This window comes from Telopea speciosissima, chromosome 1 (genome assembly GCF_018873765.1).
Source record: "Telopea speciosissima isolate NSW1024214 ecotype Mountain lineage chromosome 1, Tspe_v1, whole genome shotgun sequence".
NCBI lineage: Eukaryota > Viridiplantae > Streptophyta > Magnoliopsida > Proteales > Proteaceae > Telopea > Telopea speciosissima.
The window spans coordinates 17,529,946-17,550,374 of NC_057916.1; the positions used below are offsets into that span (position 1 = coordinate 17,529,946).

The 20,429-nt window shown below is 38.1% G+C and overlaps 1 long non-coding RNA gene and 1 pseudogene across 1 annotated transcript; both read left to right on the plus strand.

The window, feature by feature from the left end:
- Nucleotides 1-860: 860 nt before the first annotated feature.
- Nucleotides 861-5,989, plus strand: LOC122645220. Its single transcript, XR_006330449.1, has 3 exons — nucleotides 861-870; nucleotides 4,691-4,695; nucleotides 5,494-5,989. It is a non-coding gene; the product is annotated as an uncharacterized LOC122645220 (long non-coding RNA).
- A 4,189-nt stretch (nucleotides 5,990-10,178) lies between these two features.
- On the plus strand, nucleotides 10,179-11,023 carry LOC122665143 (annotated as a pseudogene).
- The last annotated feature ends 9,406 nt before the right edge of the window (nucleotides 11,024-20,429 follow it).

Sequence of the window (20,429 nt, forward strand, 5' to 3'; positions counted from 1 at the left end):
GGCAAAATGACTTTCTCGTTTCATGTGAATGCAAAAAGTCCCGACCCGTGTTGTCATTGGTCTTGTGTTGGTGCGATTGCCACGTTAAAATTCCTCTATCGAAACAAAGATGAGGGATAAATCTATTTACATATATGTTCTAAAATAGAATATCGTTGCCTAGATCTACTTGATAGCAAAAAGTTTTACAAAGTTGGTATACATGAATTATGTTTTATAATTACAAGTTATGATGTTTGAAAAGATTTACGTAATTCGCATCAAAGTACAAAAACTAATTGAACAATCTAAAATACGACTAACAACCCGCCTTCTTCTTCAAACGATTTTTTCCACCTTCTTATAATTACGTTAATTATGTTCCCAACACTACCCAACAAGGTAGAAGCTCAGGACAAACCTACGGGTTTCACGACTCATAGAGAGAGAGAAAAGGTGGCCGTCGCAATACACAATTATGGGGAAGCCAAACGAAATCTACACCCATTCAAAAGCAGTGATATGAATCCAATGGAAGAAGGAAGCAAATCAAAATTGTGTAGCATAATACACCATTTTTTCGTCGTAAAGTTATGCATTAACAAATTTTGTTATGGTTCCGAAAGTGATTTCGTTTCACCAGTTCAGGCTCAACTCCTCGCTTTACGTTAGCGGACCTACAGGTCGGGCTCGGGCTCCGTGCTCTTTCTTTCTGTGTGGGATCATGCCTAGGAGCGAAGGGAATGCATCAAGGTGGCGAACAACAACAACACAACTACGTACGTTATTTGGAGAGAGAGAGAGAGAGAGAGAGAGAGAGAGAGAGAGAGAGAGAGAGAGAGTGTTAATATGAGTTTATCGCCAATGATTTTGTAATTAAGAATTAGGTTTGTACGTATGGAAAGCATAAATTACCTTAAACTCCGGAGATTTTGACAAATAATGTTTTTAGTATCATGATTTGGTTACAGCCAAGAATGATTGTTGAGGAATGAAACATACACGACTATATAAACGACTATATAAACACAACATTCTCTAATAATTTCCCCATAGTAGCAGGCAAAGTGGTATAACACTTAGTTGCTCTTTTTTCTCAATCTTTTGTAGATCTTTGATCGATCACAACTATGGATGAGAATGTTGTTCCAGTAGAGCAGTTGAGCAGTACCAAAGTCTCATCATCTTTTGGACTACGAATTCTTGTTGTTGATAATAGTCCAACATGCCTTAGGATTGTTTACGAAATGCTCCAAACATGCAACTATGAAGGTATAATATTCCAACAAGATTCTATGATTCATTTTTTTTTTTTTTTTTTCTTTCTTTCTAAGATTTAGGTTTTCAGATCCTTCACTTACCCATTTGCTTTATGATCTAAACCTCTTATGGATTGTTTTATGGATTTATGATCCATTAGTTGTATGTTATCTTTTTCTTTTTTTTTTTAGGGTTTATTATTATATGTGATTTTATTGTGGAGTTGGATGATTCATGCTGCTTCTTTGTTTTGTGTTCTGTTCTTTTCTTCTGCTTTTGATTTTGTGACTACAACAACAGTTGTGTTTTTCTTCCATGCTTCTTATTATTATTACTGTTAAGAAAAAACAGTTGATCATGATGATCATTGTCATCAATATCATTTTCTTCTGTTTCATGTTTGTTATATATCTGGTGTATTGGTTCTTACGATTTCTTTTTGTTGGGCAAGAGAATATTGTTGCATGGTCTCGTGGCCCTTGTATCAGTGCAAGGCCAATGAAAGTTTAGGTTGGAGAATCAACATGGATGCGAGTTTTTATTTCACTTTTTCTTATTGGGAAAAGGAACTTTGTTGGGGGGGGGGGGGGAAGCCTAGCGTCCACGTCCAGACATAGAGGGAGCGAAATGACCGATCCACCCCCTATGAAAGGTGGAAATGCTTCCCCGATTGATGCTTCCATGCACGTGTGCTCCCATTGGCCCCACTCCCCCATCGGAAACAGTTCCCCTTTCTTATTATCTATTTCTTTTTTCGGGAGAAGGTTCCTCAAAAGGAAGTAGTGTACATGGAAGCATTAATAGGGGTGGGTTTCCGCCTTTCATGGAGCAAGGCGAACTTTTCGCATCCCTTTATGTTGGGAGTAGGGGAATGTTGCCTTCCAGGGTTCTTTTAACCTTTTTTTTTTTTTTTTTTTTTCCTTTTCTATTATCTATTTAGTTTCTTGTTTCGTTGTGGGGATTTATAAGGTGAGAAGAGAATTAAGAACTTGTGTTTTTCCCTTTGTTCTTAGGGCTAATATCCTCTTCCCGCTTTTCTTGCACATCTCCACTATTTGCAAGATTTTGTGCTTGTGAGGACATGTTAATCCATTCTCTCTCTCTCTAGAATGCTACCAGGCTTTGTATGATATATTGGTGCCTCCCTGTATGGCTATGTCTATCTCTCTCCCTCCATAATATGTTATTTCATAGGAGGGGAGGGGAGGAGAGAAATAGACATAGGTAAGCATTACTATGCAGCCTGACAACCTTTTATTTCCCGGGGGGAAAAAGAACGCTGCCTGCTCACGTGGCTCTTGTGCCAAGAGACAGGAACACATGAAATTACCACCCCAGTCCCGTGAAATAAAAAAATTCCATCCATATTGATGCCATTGTGCACACTCTCATTGGAGTTAAATGTTATCATCTCATGCCCCCAAATCTCATTCTCTGCCAGAATTTGAATATATATATATATATACAGTGAAAATAAATGATGAAACACAAGTTCCATACTCACTGCAAACTTGTTCTTAAAGATTTCATCTTTTGTTCCTTTTCATAGTTCTTGCTGTTGAAAAGGCAGTGGATGCACTGGCTGTTCTTCGGGATAGACGAATAGAATTCGATATCATTCTAACAGAGGTTCACATGCCTGAAATGAATGGATTCGAGCTTCTCAAAAGCATAAATGCTGAGTTCAATCTTCCTGTCATTAGTAAGTTTCTGAAACATAAATATATGATCAAGAATTTTTTATTTTATTTTTTAAAATTATGCCTGAATTTGTTCTATGTTTTGTACTTCAGTGATGTCTTGCGACAACAGCAACCAAATTGGTTGGAGATGTTTACAACAAGGGGCTTTATTTTACTTTGTGAAGCCTTTAACTATGAACAATGTTAGTAGGCTTTGGCAATTTGTATTTTTGAACAAAAATCGCAAATATAAATGGAAGAAGATGGGAAGTGTTGTTGAGGGATCAAAATGGTCTGAAAAAGTATTAGAGAAAGGTATTGAGTTTACAGCCTCAGTGAACAAAAAAATCATCCCATTCCATCATAAAAAAAGAATGGTTTGGACCAAAACGCTTAACAAAGAATTTGAGAGAGTTGTTCGTGAGATTGGCATTCTAGGTAATTAAATCATCCATCTCCAACATCAATCTCTAATAAACATCTCTATCATCTTAATTTGCTAACCCACTATTTTATTATTGATTTTTTTTTTAAAAAAAAAATTTCTTTTTTTTGGGGGTTCTCTTTCTTTGATGCAGATGCTACTCCAAAAAGAATAATTGAGATGATGAAGAATAAACCATCAGAACTAGAAAAAAAGCATATTGCCAGTCATTTGCAGGTAATTAAAATAATGTTTTAGATTAGCTTTATTTATTTTAATTTTATTTCTTTTTGATCAAAATATATATTATGGAAATTAATCTGTATCACTAACAATTTTCTCCTTTCTATATATGAAATCCATTATGCAGAAGTATCGTTTAAATTACAAAGCAGGTAAGATTAAACAAGATTCTGATCAAGAACAAAGTGTCAGTTCATCAGCAGTAGATGAAGATGAACTTATACTAAACTATAATACATCAACACCACCACCTCCTCCTCCTCCAATTTCCAACACAGATCAAGGAGAACCTGAATATATGGCTTACCAAAACTACATCATCAACTACTGCTCAATGGGAACAATGGAAATGATCCATAAACAGCCTCTGAAAATGGCATCAACTACTGAATTGGCCCCATTTCCTTCAAGTTGGACTGAAAGTGAAAACCAGTTTCAAGCAATGTCTAGCAGCAACAATGTTCAACAACCACTTTCTTCACTGCAACAATTATCTGGTCATCTACAAAATTGGAATAATAATGGAGTTGGAGATCAAGAAGTAAATGATGATTTCTTATTCAATTTGATGAACTACAGCTACCCTATATTTGAAGACTTTAATGATTTTTTGGGTCATCAGTAAAGGTAATCTCAGCAACCATGGAGGGGAGAAAGTAGTTCAATTGGATGTTCTATTACTTTAATATATATTTTTTTCAGTAAAACCATTGTTTGGATTTTATTATTCTTCAAAGTAATTTACTGTAACATTCTAACAGCCCCAGCTAAGGTATCTAAATGAGCCCAAAAATAAATGGGCTTAGGGCCAAGGTCTGGATCCATGTGGTGCTATCTTTGAATTCATGGTTATTACACCAAAAACCCACTGGGTGTCAACAAGGGTCTACTCCATGGAGCACTTTCCGTATTATATGTTCAAAGAATGGGTCGAATCATGTGTCAGCGACTGCGGGTAGAGTATTATTTTTTGGGCAAATTTCACAGACACCCCCCATAACTATTCGAAATGATAAGAACACCTTAAATTTTGAAAAAATATCAAAGACTGCTTATGATTATATGTCAACTAAATCCATTCTGTTAGTCTTTTGTAGTTAAGTTGCTGTTAATATTTTTATAATGGCAAAATTACCCTTTCAACAGGGTGAACTCCCCATAATACCCTTAAGGGTAAAACCCTAAATCTCATTCTCTCTATTCATCATTTTCATCCAGTGGCGTAAGAAACAAGAGCAGCGTCGTCGTCCCAAGCCCAAAACCATGGCTGATAACCTGGTGGAGGTGGAGGGTATGCGTATGCCTACCCATACCTTGCCACCGGCTGAGGATATCCCGTTGGCGGTAGATACGCTCCTTGCGGCGGAAGCGGATAAGGTGGATAACCAGCGGCCCCTGGCAAAGGATGTAACAGGTTCACCTGCTTTCGATATTGCTGGCAACGGAGCAGTAACTTTATCGTTGGCCTTTAGCTTTTCCAGTAGGTTTCCTAACCTGATAACTGACGAATTGTGTAGAATTTCTTTTACCGGTGATATCAAGCAGCTCCTTGACGGGACATGTACATCGCCGATTTCTTTGGTTTGCTGCTTACTCTGGGAAAGTGTAAGTGTTTAGGTCTGTATTTCTAGAAATTGGTTTCTGGGACAGCCCTCGATTCTTTGGCTAGTGGGTCTTTCTTCTTTCCCTTAATCTTGGGTTTTAGGGGCCTCGAATTACAAATTTGTTGCGTGTTCATGGACTTGTAAGACTGCCTTTTTTTCAGTTTCTTTGTCGGAGAAAATAGTGTTTGGTACTTAAATTTTCCGTCTCTTTATCCAATTTGAGTTTTTTCTTTCCCCTTTAAATAGATATTGACAGTTTAACTTGATAGTTTAGTCCAGAGTTGATGTTGGATGCTTTCAGTTTTCCCTCAACTCCTCCCCCAAGTGAAATTAAGAAGCAGTGGAAAACCCACTTCTCTTTTTACCGTTTATGGTTAACTTGTTTTGGTTCCTGTCGTGGATGAGCTATCTCAATGCAATTGGGTTAGATTTGAAGGCAACGCATCAATTTTTGACGCTATGCTGTTGCATTCTTTTTGAGATCCCCATGAACTAGTTCATCAACTGTGGTTTTATGGAGTAGAAGATTGGTTTTCTCGGTTATAGAGCTAAGATATGGCTCAAATTGTGGGAGAAAATCCCTACGAGCGTTTGGAAGCTCCACCAGTACTACCAGTATATTTGGTCGAAGAAATTTCCCAGAAGATGGTGGAAGAACCTTTTGATTGCCTGGGTGATTGGTTGGATCTTGGTGTCGCTCTGGACCTTCTGGTACATGAGCTCTCTGGTGACTGAGAGGAGGAAAGAGGCCATTGCGAGCATGTGTGATGAGCGGGCGAGAATGCTTCAGGACCAGTTCAATGAGCACAAGCTCGTTGATTTTCTATGGCGGTTGAGAAGAGGGGAAGAAATGAAATGAGAGTTTATTGTGACCAGAATTTATTCTCTCCGATCGCAGAGAGCGTCGCCGGCGGTGCTACCGCTCACCGTGTCGTACTTTCCTATTTATGGGCTTCTGTGTGAAATCAATGGCGGTCGGAGAGAGTGGTGGTGATGAGGCAATTCGATTTGGGAAGATGATGGAATCTTAGTAATTTTTATTTAAATTACTAAGAGGGTAAAATCGACTTTTTAATTTTGGGGTAACCTTGCTTAACGTCCGGGGAAAAGTTGCCATTTTGACAAAATCTAGGGTGTTCTTATCATTTCGAATAGTTATAGGGGGTGTCCGTGAAATTTGCCCTTATTTTTTTTTGTCTTAGTCCGTAATTTAGACATTACGTGTAATTTAAGAACTTTTAACACTTTTGCAAAGAAAGCAATCCTAGAAAATTTAATTAGGATTGAGCAGGAAGTCCTATCGAATAATTATAACCTCCAATTCGCAGGCACCTCCAATTTCTCTAACTGGGGGAGTGGACCCCACTTTGGGCAGTGTTTTCCGGGAGTAGGGTGGTCATTTTCACCCCATGTGAGGAATTGGAGGAATTGGAGGGGATAACGATTTAGTGCAATCCTAGTCTATAAAAAAAAAAAATTTGATTTGAATTATTATTTTAATTTAAGTCATCCTCTCACATCTTCGGCATGGAGGGCCATATAATATGTCATGTGTTGAAGAATTAATTAATTGAAGGAAGTTGTTTCCCCGGCCAACATATCCATTATGCTTTACCAAAAAAATATAAACATATCTATTATGGATCCATGGACTGCACAAATATCACATGGTAGATCAAATTTTGGCCGGGCAGAAATTTTGTTGATGCTAAAGTTCCAATTCTAAAATCTGAAATTTTGTTGATAGATAGATCTAAAGTTTCAACCTCAAATGTGATCAAGTTTTAAATTAGACAAAGTTTGCGAAGTGGCAAAATAAAATCTTTGAAAATCTAATGGTAAAATGGACCTTACAAAAAAAATTAACATATGAAAATAGAAGGGGAATATGCCAATAAATCAAAAGGTATGTGATTGAATTTGAATTAAAATTTTTTGTATATGATGAATTTAAATCGTTCGTAAATATCCAATAGTCGGACCTCCACATCACCCTTCCACATGTCTGCAATCCAGGCAAACTTTTTCCCTAAAATAAAGATAATTGGATTCCACATTGGATTCACATTTTCAATCCATTTGAATTTGATTTTGAATTGAGAATGGATCATAGCCTAACTAGGTTTTGAACTTTATTAACCTAAAATCAGGTTCAAATTTTGACACATATATCTTTTTTACTTAAATGTCACATGGCGGGAAAGTTTTGAAATCTCTGCAAACTAATGGCAGTGATTAAAAGGCGGAAATCCCACCCCCATGAACAAGAAAAATGATTTGTTATCGGAACTCTTCCACCTTTAGAATGTCATGGTAATTCTACCTGCTCCTAGAGATTAGGAGATAAAAGCTCACTACTATACATTTGAATTACCAAAAACAAAAAATACTAATTTTATACAAAGGAAGGCCATGTCTATTCCAAGCAGGACGGCTTCGGTGTGGCCACTTTTTGGCCACTCCACGATCATCGATGAAATCTTGTAATTCAACAACTATGAGCTTTTCTCGTTTTCATTTTGTGAATAGATGTTTGTTTACCATAAAAACAAAGAATATTCTGATCCTACTATGCTGGGATACCATTGAGGTTGTTGTAACCTGGTTGGTTATCCTTATACCTCTCTAGATCTCTTAGGGAAATGGCCGTATGTATGTCGTTATTTAAGAAGTGCTCTTGGTTAGTGATCGATCACCATAGAAAGAGAGAGCGTCTCAGTGCACGAGGCTTCCACTACTGCAAGGTCTTGGACAAGGGGGGGTAACTGTACACAGTCTTAAATACCTCCTACTTGGATTGGATCACCTGATCGACCAGCATTAATTTGCAAATTAATTAGGATCATGAGGATGGAGAAGTCGAAGAACAGCATAATAGTGCTTCTCATCCTCCAGCAGCTTGTCATCATCGGAATGCCCTTGTTTGCAGAGTCGTTCAACATCTCTAATTCTAAAAAACGCCATGTGTATATCATCAACGACTTGGGTCCTGGTCCAACAAATGGTCTAAGCTTTCAATGCAAATCGAAAGATAATGATCTTGGGCTTCAAAAACTTGAGAATGGCCAAGCGTTCACCTGGGATTTTAGACAAAACATATGGAAAACAACACTCTTCTGGTGCAACTTTTATTGGGGGAACAACAAGCAAGGCAGTTACCAAGTCTATAATGCCAAGAAGATGAGAAATATTAATCCACCCATCGAATTTTTTTACAAGGTCAGACAAGATGGCTTATACATCAGCAACACTAGAGATGGAACTTATACCATGGCCCAACCTTGGCCATAATATATATATATATATATATTATAGCCTTTTTCTTCTTCTTCCAAGCTACCTCAGTTATTCGCATTATATGTCTGGGAAATTCTCTACTCTTTATGGAATTTTTTGTTTTTATCATTCTTGAATCAATGTCTCCCCATGCCTAACAAGCTATTATGTGTTGGTGTGTTTTTTTTTTTTTTTTTTTTAAATTATCTACATCTAGGAGACAAGAAAATTAAGAAGAAAAGTTCTTTGTGAGTGTGTGTATCGTGGATTTGGCTCCTCTGCAGCTTGGGGTTGTACAGCCGTCTCTTGGGTCATCACCTCAGCATAGACGTCCATCCAATGGTTGGGCATCGAGCTCCTAAAAAATTTCACTCATAATTCAAATTTGAAAGGAGCTTGATACCCAACCACTGGATGGACATCTGTGCTGAGGTGGAGACTTGGGAGTTGCACGCAACATTATGGCCATACAACCCCAAGCCACAGAGGAGCTCGATCCGTGTATCACTCATGCCCAAACATGGGGGGGGGGGTGCTCTCATTGGCCCCCACACGTATGCAAGGTAGTGGTGTCAATCAGTACGGTATCCAATATTCGATATGGTATCGAAAGCCAAATACCCCATAGCGATACCTTACCGTATCAAGTACGATATAATTTTCCCAAACCGATACTATATTATATGGTATCCATTCGGTATATAGTTTTATTTGGTATGAATATGACACCATATATGGTATTATACGATTTATTATATTATATATAACAATTAATATTATAGTATAAAATCTATTATATTTAGTATGTTATATTCTTATATATTTAAATTATTATATATATTTAATACATATATCCTTATATATATTATTTATTATATATAAATTAGTATGTATATAAGTATTTATTATGATAATACAATGTGGTATTGGTATTCGATAGGACATCGATATGTACCATCGGTATCAATCTCCATATCGATACCATACCGTACCATATGGAATAGAATACCATTTTCTCATATGTACCAAATTGTATTTGATATGGTACTGATAATTTGGTGCGGTACTGATTCGCTAAATGATTTCAGTACCGAATTGGCAGCCCTCCATTGAGAAAATCAATCAATTTATTTTATAATTTCTTTTCTTGTCTCGAGATTGACACCTCAATTCCATAAATGTTGGGATAAATTTTGACCGTCCGATCTACTAATAAGGCAAGGAAAAGAAATCGTCTAAGCTCTAAGTAACATATCCACCACCAGTTCTAAATCAATAATTGTAATATACCTGTGACCCGCTTGATCATTCGTGGGGCCCAAATACAAATAAATCAAACAGCTGTTACTACTACCAACCCACCCTTGCCGGCTTGCAACATGTTGGGTCCACTCAAAAAATAAAGTAATATTTACGTGTTTCTCATATACACATTCGTGGCTAACGACGTTTTCTGTGGTTTGACCATTTGACCACCGAACAGGATTCCAGAATGTAAGACTGTTGAACTTAAGACCAATACTTCACGATACCAAATGCTCTTCCCTTCCTTCCCATTTGGAATTTCTCTTTCTTCTCTTCAAAGCACTCCATAAATTAGCCGCCGTCTCGTACTAAACTCAAGAACTCAAATACAACACCCCCCCCCCCCTACCCTTCTTCCCTATTTAGTTCCATCTTTCTATGTCGACTCTCTCTCACTCCCTTACCCCTTCTATCATCTTTGATTTTTCATGGACGAGATTGAAATTCCTCAGTACTTCATCTGCCCTACATCCCTTCAGATCATGAAAGATCCTGTAACAGTCGTCTCCGGCATCACATATGATCGGGATAGCATCAAATAGTGGTTGTCGTCCGGCAAGAACACGATGTGTCCTGTCACAAAGCAACGTCTTGCTGCAGATTCCTATACAACTCCAAACCATACTCTCCGGTGACTAATCCAGGCCTGGTGCACCGCAAAAGGCGTCGATCAAATCCCAACCCCGAAATCACGTCTCACCAAGACCCACATCCTTAAACTCCTCCAAGATCTTCGAGTTCCTCAGCTATAATTGAATTCACTGAAAAAGTTGGAGTCTTTAGCTTCTGAGAAAGAAAGCAACAGAAGAGATATGGTAGAAACCGGTGTGGGAAAGGCCATGGTTTCATTGATAGTAAGATGCTTCAAGGAAGTCCAAGCTGATAGTATTCTAGAAGTTTCTTTGAATGTTCTTCATCGTTTGCGTATCCATAATGCTGAAGTGAAGCTTCTTCTTATTGAATACTATGATTTCATGGATTCAATCAAGAGGGTTTTAGGGCAAGAGATGGATAATCATGTAACAGTGAAGACAAATGCAGTTCTTGTCTTGCAAAACTTCATTCAAGCTGCAAGTAAGAATCTATAGGAGCGAATAAAACCCGATTTTTTTGAAGGTCTGATAAGGGTTTTGAGAGATAGAATCTCTCAACTGGCCACCAAGGCTACCTTGCATGTCTTACTAGAGGCTTGTCCTTGGGGAAGAAATAGAGTAAAAATCATAGAAGTCGGTGCAGTTCCGGAGTATTAGAGATATATTAGGAATATTAGTATTAGACTAAGAAAAAGATCTTCCATCCTTATCTCAACAACACTTTAAGTAAGTAGTTTAGTTATATTATGAATGAAATTCATAACCTTATTATGCAATCTTCAATGTATCTCTCTCAATCTTCCATAAATGGTAAATATCATATTGTAATCCTTTATATTTAGAATGTGTATAATAGGTGATTGAGTTTCCAATATGTATAATAGAACTAATAAATTATGGAACATGGAAGTGGAACAATATTAAACAGAACTTCATTATGCTTGAATACCTTAATGAATACAAAGAAGGGACCTCATATATATAGGCCTAAGAGAAACTACTTACCTAATATAAGAGATACTACTTACCTATAATAGTAGGTGTATATATGGGTGAATGAATCCATATGTTGGAAACTCAATCACCTATTATACACATTCCAAATATAAATGATTACAATATGATATTTATCATTTATGGAAGATTGAGAGAGATACATTGAAGATTGCATAAAGTTATGAATTTCATTGCTAATATAACTAAATTACTTACTTAAAGTGTTGTTGAGATAAGGATGGAAGATCCTTCTCTTAGTCTAATACTAATATTCCTAATATATCTCTAATATGGAGCTAATCGACCTAGAGCTTACGTTGTGCAGATGGGAGACCTCAATTGTTAGATCACGCTGCGGGTATTGCGGTGGTGTCGAAGAGGATGTTAAGAGTATCACCGGCAGCAAATGAATCGGTTGTGCACATTCTTGCATCAATTGCTAAATTCTCTGCTACTAATGAGGTTCTCAATGAGATGTTGAGAGTGGGAGTTGTGGCAAAGCTTTGCATGGCTCTTCAGGCTGAATGTGGAGGAACCGTGAAGGAGAAGGCAAGATGATCCTTAGGTTACATTCTAATGCGTGGAGCAATTCTCCTTGCATTGCGGTTTATCTGTTAACAAGGGATCCTAGGTAACATTATCAAATACAAGTATACAAAATTCACAGCAAGATTAGGCAAAAACAGTTTTTGTTTTGTTATTTTTAAAGATTTTGTAACGATTTGTACTTTCATGTGCATAATTTGGAGAAGTTTTGAATCTACCCAAAAAAAAAAAAAATTGGAGAAACTTTGAAACTGATGATACAAAAGAAATAGAATCGCTATTGGTCTATTATTGATTTGGGGAGAAGTTCTTTGTGGGGAGCGCAGGTGTCGTGCGTGCGTGGTAGCCAATGAGAGCATGCTGGTATCATGGGGGCGGGATTTCAACTTTTCACGGGGTGGGGCAGTCATTTTATCCCCCACTATGTCTGGATGTGGCCTGCTTGCGCCCACTCCCACCGAGAACATTTTTCCAATTTAGGGTTTCTCACAAAGCCAATGTGGTGGGAAGAATCTGCATGCCATACCGATAGCTGTCTTGAAAAAGATATCATACGATCCACATGGGATCCACATGTTTAAAATAAGGGCGAAAATAATAATAAAAAAACTCATGTAAGAGGAAAATCACACTTTGGCATCCAGGTTGCGTGGCCTCTACACCAACAGGGGTTAGTGAGAGTGCGCACAGGGCATCCAACATGGGTGAGATTTTTCATTTCACGGAGGATGGGGTGATCATTTCGCTCTTCCTGTAACTAGGTATAAGTGCCACGTAGTCTGACAGTCATCTTTTTTCTTATAATTTATTTGTGCATGAGAGTGTTGCTTAGTTGCGTAGCGCCTGCACCAACACGAGGGCCAAAGAGAGCGTACACAAGGGAATCAATAGGGTTGAGATATTTGATTTCATGGGTGCAAGGTCATATTTTGGGACCCTCATTTTGCTTTTAATAATTATGCATGGGGCAAGAGAACACTGCTTGGGCCTGTAGAACTTGCACATGCACGTTGATCAATGGGAACATACACACAAGCATCAACTTAGGAGAGATTTTCGCCTAACCATACACTGAGAGTGGAGGCACTGAGGTTTCCAAGTGGAGGTTACAAAGTATTGAGCATGGCTCCCTTGGCCTGATCATCTTGATCTCTAAGCACCTTGTATCTCTGCTCACCGTCCCACTATCTCTTCCTTCCATCTTCTTGCTGCAACTTATCCGATCTTTGCAGTAGCGGAGTCTTCTTCCTTGGAGAGGTTGCCACCATTCTTCTTAATCATTTCACTTCGTAAGCATCACCTCTTCCACAAGATGTATCTGATCCTTGAGGACTTCAACAGCAGTGCAACGTTGCCTTTCTCTCTATTTTGAGAGCATTTAATGCAAACGACAAGCTCTCCACTCATTCGGCAACTTAGGATAGGAGGATCTTACTCCTCCTCACATATTGTATCTCCAAGTAGTCGCAAGATGTCGTGCAAGTGCAATCTTACTTCTCAGTTGGTTTTCCTCTTTTATCGCAAGGGCTGTAATCCTTTGTCGATAATCCTCAAACAAGCTCTCCACTACACTGTAAGGTCCTATATCTCCTCACCACCTTTCCCCTCCCCCAATCAAGTTTTCGATTGCTTATGGTTCACTTACTTGTTCTTTGCTAATTGCTAACTTAGAAGCTTCAACTTCCCCTCGGATGATCCCTTGCATGCAATCATTCTCCCCCTCCCTACTTTTTTCTCATCATGGCTCCTATCTGCTATTTTCAACATGGGCTTTTACGCCTTGGTATCTCCTCCGCGCTTAGTCTATATTATGGTTTGGTTCAAATGGCAAGCTTGCACAACCTTCCTCACCCCCTGCAGCATCCTCCTCTGGTGTGAGTGCTCCTGTGGTACAGTCGTGTGACGTAATATCTGTTAAGGTTTAGGGTTTAAGCACAAAGTTGCTTAAAGCATTACACCCTGACTATCTAGTTTGGAATACCCAGACTGCTGCCTCTAGCTAGTATTTATAGGAAAACTAGGGTTTAGGTCAAATGGGTTAATTACTAGATTGCCCCTCATAGCCTGAGTATTAATACAAGTAGGATTATATTTGAACATATGAAGGGATATTACATAAATACCCTTACAATATCTTCCATCAAGTCCCAGCCATGCAACTCTGCCCTCTCTTCTTTCTCGTTCCCTGAGGTCCCCGGCTCTCAAGCTTTTGTTGAATCCGAATCCTTAGCAACGGAGTTCACCTCAAAACTCGATCTCCCAGTCATGCAAGTTCCTCAAGTTGATGTCTCTGAGTCTGCACTGCAGCAAGCTCGAACCAATCTGCAATATACGATCATTGGGTGGGTGATGGATAACGTTCACGTTTCAGTGCTAGAGCTGCGAACCATGTTTAACAGAGCTGGACAATCCAGAGCACTGAAAGTAGAAGAGATTCATTTGGTGGACAATGCACCTGATCGCTTTATCATCAAGTTCAAATGTGCGAGAGATATGCATATGTCACGCTGTTCGCACAACCATGGATTTACCTGGGCCATCTTGTTGTACTGCAGTAGTGGAATCCGGAGGTACCAGCTGACTAAGCAATATTCCCCATGGCTGTGGCGTGGATGCAAATTGAAGATCTTCACTGGATGTTTTACAGTAATGACATTCTCAATTCCATCTTCTCTAAGGCTGGAAAATGCCTTGACATTGAATGTCCCACTGGAACAATAATTAAGCTCCAACCTTAACCCTGCAGCCAGGATGATAATACCTCTTTCCCACAGGTTCACTCAAATGGTCATGGTCAATTTGGGTCCATCAGCGACCACCCCTGTGCCCTTTGCCTATGAGAATCGCCCTAACCTTATCTGTCCCAATTGCATCCTCTTTGGACATAAAGGTCCAGACTGTCCCTTCAAGCCTAGATTGGAAAATCTCCAAGCCTTAGCCAAAATGGATCCTTCGGTGGAGCAAGGCCTCCTCCCAAAGGCTGCAATCCCTCCTCGTCGAGCTAGCCTACTCTCCGAGCTCTGTTATGACGAGTTTTTCTCCATTACTGCAGAGAGTCAACCCCCTCCCCAAGTTCCTAATACTTATCACTTACCACCTGGGTCTTCTTCACACAAAAGGAAGCTAGGCTGAGCTGCTGCAATCAATCATCACAATGGCCCATGTTTTTGGAATCAATTTACCTTTGACCTCAGCCAATACTCGCAAAGTCACCATGGATATTATTCTCTGCTACTAATGAGGTTCTCAATGAGATGTTGAGAGAGTTGTTCGTGAGATTGGCATTCTAGGTAATTAAATCATCCATCTCCAACATCAATCTCTAATAAACATCTCAATCATCTTAATTTGCTAACCCACTATTTTATTATTGATTTTTTTTAAAAAATTTTTCTTTTTGATGCAGATGCTACTCCAAAAATAATAATTGAGATGATGAAGAATAAACCATCAGAACTAGAAAAAAAGCATATTGCCAGTCATTTGCAGGTAAAATAATGTTTGAGATTAGTTTCTTTTTGATCAAAATATATATTATGGAAATTAATCTGTATCACTAACAATTTTCTCCTTTCTATATATGAAATCCATTATGCAGAAGTATCGTTTAAATTACAAAGCAGGTAAGATTAAATAAGATTCTGATCAAGAACAAAGTGTCAGTTCATCAGCAGTAGATGAAGATGAACTTATACTAAACTATAATACATCAACACCACCACCTCCTCCTCCTCCAATTTCCAACACAGATCAAGGAGAACCTGAATATATGGCTTACCAAAACTACATCATCAACTACTGCCCAATGGGAACAATGGAAATGATCCATAAACAGCCTCTGAAAATGGCATCAACTACTGAATTGGCCCCATTTCCTTCAAGTTGGACTGAAAGTGAAAACCAGTTTCAAGCAATGTCTAGCAGCAACAATGTTCAACAACCACTTTCTTCACTGCAACAATTATCTGGTCATCTACAAAATTGGAATAATAATGGAGTTGGAGATCAACAAGTAAATGATGATTTCTTATTCAATTTGATGAACTACAGCTACCCTATATTTGAAGACTTTAATGATTTTTTGGGTCATCAGTGAAGCTAATCTCAGCAACCATGGAGGGGAGAAAGTAGTTCAATTTGATGTTCTATTACTTTAATCTATATTTTTTTCAATAAAACCTTTGTTTGGATTTTATTATTCTTCAAAGTAATTTACTGTAACATTCTAACACCCCCAGCTAAGGTATCTAAATGAGCCCAAAAATAAATGGGCTTAGGGCCATGTGGAGGAGGAGGAAGAGAAAGTTCAATTTGATGTTCTATTACTTTTAAATTAAAATTTTTTTTTTTCAATAAAACCTTTGTTTGGATTTTATTATTCTTCAAAGTACTTTACTGGCTAAGGTATCTAATTGAGGCCAAAAATAAAAGGGCCTAGGGACAAGGTCTGGATCCATGTGGAGTTATCTTTAAATTCCTGGTTACATCAAAACAAGCCCAAACCCATTGGAACATGTTAGGTCACCAACAAGGAAGGGTCCACTCCATGGAGCACTTTCCGTGGGTGTCGAATCATGTGTAAGCGACTAAGGGTAGAGTATTATTTTTTTGTCTTAGTAAATTACTCCTTAATTTAGACATTACCTGTAATTTAAGAACTTTTAACACTTTTGCAAAGAAAGCATTAATCCTTGAAAATTCAATTGGGATTGAGCAAGAAGTTCTATCCAATAATTATAACCTCCAATTCACGGGCACCTCCAATTCCTCTAATAGGGGGGAGTGGACCCCACCTTGGGCAGTGTTTTCGCAGAGGGAGTAGGGTGGTCATTTCCACCCCATGTGAGGAATTGGAGGAATTGGAGGGGATAACGATTTAGTCCAACCCTAGTCTATAAAAAAAAAATATTGATTTGAATTATGATTTTAATTTAAGTCATCCTCTCACATCTTCGGCATGGAGGGCCATCTAATATGTCATGTGTTGAAGAATTAATAATTGAAGGGAGTTGTTTCCCCGGCCAACATATCTATTATGGATCCATGGACTGCACAAATATCACATGGTAGATCAGATTTTGGCCGGGCTGAAATTTTGTTGATGCTAAAGTTCCAATTTTAAAATCTGAAATTTTGTTGATAGATAGATCTAAAGTTTCAACCTCAAATGTGATCAAGTTTTAAATTAGACAGAGTTTGCGAAGTGGCAAAATAAAATCTTTGAAAATCTAATGGTAAAATGGACCTTACCAAAAAGAATTAACATATGAAAATAGAAGGGGAATCTGCCAATAAATCAAAAGGTATGTGATTGAATTTGAATTAAATTTTTTTGTATATGATGAATTTAAATCGTCCATAAATATCCAATAGTCGGACCTCCACGTCACCCTTCCACATGTCTGCAATCTAGGCAAACTTTTTCCCTAAAACAAAGATAATTGGATTCCACATTGGATTCTCATTTTCAATCCATTTGAATTTGATTTTGAATTGAGAATGGATCATAGCCTAACCAGGTTTTGAACTTTATTAACCTAAAATCAGGTTCAAATTTTGACTCACATCTTTTTTACTTAGATGTCACATGGTGGTAAAGTTTTGAAATCTCTGCAAACTAATGGTAGTGATTAAAAGGTGGAAATCCCACCCCCATGAACAAGAAAAATGAGTTGTTCTCGGAACTCTTCCACCTTTAGAATGCCATGGTAATTCTACCTGCTCCTAGAGATTAGGAGATAAAAGCTCACTACTATACATTTGAATTAACAAAAACAAAAAATACTAATTTTATACAAAGGAAGGCCATGTCTATTCCAAGCAGGACGACTTCGGTGTGGCCTCTTTTTGGCCACTCCAAGATCATCGATGAAATCTTGTAATTCAACAACTATGACCTTTTCTTGTTTTCATTTTGTAAATAGATGTTTCTTTACCATAAAAATAAAGAATATTCTTGTAATTCAACAACTATGAGCTTTTCTTGTTTTCATTTTGTAAATAGATGTTTCTTTACCATAAAAATAAAGAATATTCTAATCCTACTATGCTGGGATACCATTGAGGTTGTTGTAACCTGGTTGGTTATCCTTATACCTCTCGAGATCTCTTAGGGAAATGGCCATATGTATGTCGTTATTTAAGAAGCGCTCTTGGTCAGTGATCGATCACCAGAGAAAGAGAGAGCGTCTCAGTGCACGAGGCTTCCACTACTGCAGGGTTTCGGACAAGGGGGGGTAACTGTACGCAGTCTTAAATACCTCCTGCTTGGATTGGATCACCTGATCGACTAGCATTAATTTACAAATTAATTAGGATCATGAGGATGGGGAAGTCGAAGAACAGCATAATAGTGCTTCTCATCCTCCAGCAACTTGTCATCATCGGAATGCCCTTGTTTGCAGAGTCGTTCAACATCTCTAATTCTAAAAAACGCCATGTGTATATCATCAACGACTTGGGTCCCGGTCCAACAAATGGTCTAAGCTTTCAATGCAAATCGAAAGATAACGATCTTGGGCTTCAAAAACTTGAGAATGGCCAAGCGTTCACCTGGGATTTTAGACAAAACATATGGAAAACAACGCTCTTCTGGTGCAACTTTTATTGGGGGAACAACAAGCAAGGCAGTTACCAAGTCTATAATGCCAAGAAGATGAGAAATATTAATCCACCTATCGAATTTTTTTACAAGGTCAGACAAGATGGCTTATACATTAGCAACACTAGAGATGGAACTTATACCATGGCCCAACCTTGGCCATAATATATATATATTATAGCCTTTTTCTTCTTCTTCCAAGCTACCTCAGTTATTCGCATTATATGTCTGGGAAATTCTCTACTCTTTATGGAATTTTTTGTTTTTATCATTCTTGAATCAATGTCTCCCCATGCCTAACAAGCTATTATGTGTTGGTGTTTTTTTATTTTTTATTTTTAATTATCTACATCTAGGAGACAAGAAAATTAAGAAGAAAAGTTCTTTGTGAGTGTGTGTATCGTGGATTTGGCTCTTCTACAGCTTGGGGTTGTACAACCATCTCTTGGGTCATCACCTCAGCATAGATGTCCATCCAATGGTTGCGCATCGAGCTCGTAAAAAATTTCACTCATAATTCAAATTTGAAAGGAGCTTGATCCCCAACCACTGGATGGACATCTGTGCTGAGGTGGAGACTTGGGAGTTGCGCGCAACATGATGGCCATACAACCCCAAGCCACAGAGGAGCTCGATCCGTGTATCACTCATGCCCAAACATGGGGGGGGTGCTCTCATTGGCCCCCACACGTATGCAAGGTAGTGGTGTCAATCGGTACGGTATCCAATATTCGATATGGTATCGAAAGCCAAATACCCCGTAACGATACCTTACCGTATCGAGTACGATATAATTTTCCCAAACCGATACTATATTATACGATATCCATTCGTTAAATAGTTTTATTTGGCATGAACGTGACACCATATATGGTATTATACGATTTATTATATTATATATAACAATTAATATTATAGTATAAAATCTATTATATTTAGTATGTTATATTCTTATATATTTAAATTATTATATATATTTAATACATATATCCTTATATATAATATTTATTATATATAAATTAGTATGTATATAAGTATATATTATGATAATACAATGTGGTATTGGTATTCGATAGGATATCGATATGTACCATCGGTATCAATCTCCATACCGATACCATACCATTCCATATGGAATAGGATACCATTTTCCCATACGTACCAAATTGTATTTGATATGGTACTGATAATTTGGTGCGGTACCGATTTGCTAAATGATTTCAGTACCGAATTGGCAGCCTTAATTATTGGAAGGGCCACGCTCCACCATTGAGAAAATCAACCAGTTTATTTTATAATTTCTTTTCTTGCCTCGAGGTTGATACCTCAATTCCATTAATGTTGGGATAAATTTTGACCGTCCGATCTACTAATAAGGCAAGGAAAAGAAATCGTCTAAGCTCTAAGTAACATATCCACCACCAGTTCTAAATCAATAATTGTAATATACCTGTGACCCGCTTGATCATCCGTGGGGCCCAAATACAAATAAATCAAACAGCTGTTACTACCACCAACCCACCCTTGCCGGCTTGCAGCATGTTGGGTTTACTCAAAAAATAAAGCAATATTTACGTATTTCTCATGTACACATTCGTGGCTAACGACGTTTTTCTGTGGTTTCGCCATTTGACCACCGAACAGAATTGCAGAATGTAAGACCGTCGAAATTAAGACCAACGCTTCACGGCGGCAAATGCTTTTCCCTTCCTTCCCATTTGGAAGTTCTCTTTCTTCTCTTCAAAGCACTCCATAAATTAGCCGCCTTCTCTTACTTGAACTCAAGAATTCAAATACAACACTCCCCTCACCCTTCTTCCCTATTCAGTTCCATCTTTGATTTTTCATGGACGAGATTGAAATTCCTCAGTACTTCATCTGCCCTATATCCCTTCAGATCATGAAAGATCCTGTAACAGC